The sequence below is a fragment of the Lepisosteus platostomus genome, chromosome 2 (assembly GCF_059453375.1).
Source record: "Lepisosteus platostomus isolate fLepPlt1 chromosome 2, fLepPlt1.hap1, whole genome shotgun sequence".
Taxonomy (NCBI): Eukaryota; Metazoa; Chordata; class Actinopteri; order Semionotiformes; family Lepisosteidae; genus Lepisosteus; species Lepisosteus platostomus.
In genome coordinates this window covers 52,192,503-52,195,758 of record NC_142612.1, presented here as the reverse complement: position 1 = coordinate 52,195,758, position 3,256 = coordinate 52,192,503, and the positions used below count along the sequence as shown (strand labels likewise).

The 3,256-nt window shown below is 38.1% G+C and overlaps 1 pseudogene; it reads left to right on the top strand.

Moving 5' to 3' along the window:
• The first annotated feature begins 2,104 nt into the window (after positions 1-2,104).
• On the top strand, positions 2,105-3,011 carry LOC148676465 (olfactory receptor 6N1-like; annotated as a pseudogene).
• The last annotated feature ends 245 nt before the right edge of the window (positions 3,012-3,256 follow it).

Sequence of the window (3,256 nt, the reverse complement as noted above, 5' to 3'; positions counted from 1 at the left end):
TTACTTCAAAATACTTCAAAAGATTTTATTTTGAGCTGTGGTGATTAAGGTAATGATTAAGATTGTGTCCAATAAGAAATACAGTTGTTTAATAAAGTTTTCTGTTACCTTATCAGCTACTGATTTAAGGGAGCAGCATGAGGCTTTGGACTCTGAAGTGGAGGGTTTCAATGGCTTAATAATAATAATAATTGCTTACACTTATATAGCGCTTTTCTGGACAGTCCACTCAAAGCGCTTTACAGGTAATGGGGACTCCCCTCCACCACCACCAATGTGCAGCATCCACCTGGATGATGCGATGGCAGCCATAGTGCGCCAGAACGCTCACCACACATCAGCGATCAGTGGGCAGGAGAGCACAGTAATGTAGCCAATTTATAGAGGGGAATTGTTAGGATGCCATGATTGATAAAGGCTGATGGGAAATTTGGCCAGGACGCCGGGGTACACCCCTATTCTTTTCGAGAAACACCCTGGGATTTTTAATGACCACAGAGAGTCAGGACCTCGGTTTTACATCTCATCCGAAGGACAGCGCCTGTTTACAGTATAGTGTCCCTGTCACTACACTGGGGCATTAGGGCACATGAGCTGCAGGGTTAGCGCCCCCTGCTGGCCCCATTAACGCCTCTTCCAGCAGCAACCTTAGTTTTTCCCAGGAGGTCTCTCATCCAGGTACTGACCAGGCTCACACCTGCTTAGCTTCAGTGGGTTGCCAGTTGTGAGTTGCAGGGTGATATGGCTGCTTAAGTAGATTCCATGCTGTAGAATCATGTCTCCAAGTTATTATTATAATGACTCTTTCTGTTCTGTATTTACTTAACTGGTACAATGAAAAAATCACATTTAAAAAATCACATCTCACCTTCAGGAGGTCATTCACATTAAAATAATGGTTTTCTATCCCATGAAGCTAAGTAGCTACTTCTTGTTCTGCAAAAAGAGATTTATTAGGATAATTTATTAGGATAAAGAAGTTCAGGTGGGTAGCTGCATCAGCATGCGTAGGCTGCAAAGGAACAAATAATAGTTTTATTCTAGGCTAAAAAGAGAAGAAAGAAAACATGACATTTCGGCCGTGAAGAAAGCTCCACAGCCTAAACGTTGTGTTTTCTTTCTTCTCTTTTCAGGATGGAATAAACCTATTACTTGCTTATTTATAAGGATAACCTGTTAAACCTTAGAACAAACGACATGTCCTTGTTTTTAAGAAAATTACCTACATATGTGTATTGCTTATTGTCGAATGAAATAGAGTAGAACAGTGCAAAAAAACATTGGTCAGCAGAGATCAGGCTTCAGCAATACGCACAGACCTCAGATTTGCGATGTTTAGCACAGCATTAATTTATTGCCATGCTGTGTATCAATGCAGTACAATATTAAATTGGATTCTATGGATTGTATTGCATTTGTATTTTTTTGCTAGAGTTTTTCATCTCTTCTTCAGTTTCTTAAACATGTCATTGCACATAAACACAACACTGCAGATCTAATTCAATAGTTCCTTCTTTTAATGATGTTCTATAGTGGTCTGTATTATTAGATGCAGTAATAAATGTTGATTTAGAAAGAGAAGGAGTAATAATCATTAAAACTTTCTATGCTCTTAGAAATGTAAAAATATTTCAATATCTTCTGGCACCTATTTTTCACTTTGCAGAGTGCTGAGGAAAAAATCTATATTTTTTAGTTTTAAACGCGAAAATGATTGCAGGTCTACTTGAGTGACTGCAAATATATCTGTGGCTTAATGTGAATATGTATGGGCTTCAGAAAACTGTCATTTTACAGAAACTTATTGTCATTTTACAGAAACTTATTGTCATTTTAAACAGGAAAATGTAGCATTTTCAGTAAAAAAATAACTTTTCTTTTTCCTTTTCAATAGTTTCAACTTGAAAACAGAACAGAAATACAATCTGAACAGTGCTTTGATGTTAACAATGAAGAGAGCATTTTTGTTCTATGAAGTTGCCTTGCTGACTGATACAACAGACTGAATTATTCAGTAATTATTCAGCAATAGATTAATTTTAATTTAATTTTTTCATCTTAAAAAAATCTGACGTTTTCTTTCATATTCCAGAATGAAATAGTCATGGATACCATGAACCAAACAAAGGTCACAGAATTCATTATTGCCTGTTTCCCAGGACTTCAAGACTCAGAGAGCAAAGTGATCCTGTTCGCTGTCTTCTTGACATTGTATCTTATAATTATATTGGGGAATGTTCTTCTTATTGGCATATTTTGCAGCAGACTCAGGCTTACACACCCCCATGTATACAATAATGTGCAGCCTGGCTGTCATTGACATTATACTTCCTACATTTACTGTATCTACAATGTTAAATGTTTTGGCACTGGGCTCTGTGGTATGCTTCATCCTCTTGATTATGGCTTATGATAGATATGTAGCCATCTGCCACACACTCCACTACCCTTCCAAAATGAACAAAAGATTCACTTTAAAACTCATTACTCTCTGCTGGCTGGGAGAATTCCTGTGCCCAATTTTTACATTTCTTCTGGAGATGGCAAAGCCATACTGTGGACCCAACAAGGTTTTGCAGTGCTTCTGTGACTTTTCTGGAGTGCTATGTTTGGCTTGTGCGGACATTGTCTTGACCAGCTATGTGGCTTTAGTAATTGGCATGTGTGTGTTATTGATCCTTATCTTCTTCATCCTGCTATCCTATCTGAACATTGTTAAGGCAGTACTCCAGATTGCCAGTCCTGAAGGGAGGATCAAAGTTTCACATGTGGCTCTCACCTGCTGGTCATTTCTGTGTACTTCCTGACAGCTGTCTTCATCTCCTACAGGATTCCTGAAACCTCAGTGGACGTGCGCATCATGGCATCAGTTTTTCAAAATGGCTTCCCTCCTGTCATGAATACAATCATTTACTGTCTAAAGAGGACTAAAGATCAGGACTAGTTTGGTAAGAACCCTGAAAAAGAAAAAGATTTTACCAAGCACTTGGTGTAAATGTGTAGTTCTTTAAGACATAATTATCACTTAGTGATCAAAACACAGTAATCTTCCCCTTTCAATAGAGCTTCATAACTCTCAGCTATTGATGTGTAAGCATCCTCTCACGAGGCACCACTAAATGTAAGGGTTTTGTGGATTTACTCGGACAATTATTAATTGTAACAGTAAGTCACAAAATGATTCTTTGATGGCTAATAGAATCAACCTTGCGGGATAACTCAAACAACGCACACACACAGATACTATTACACGAGA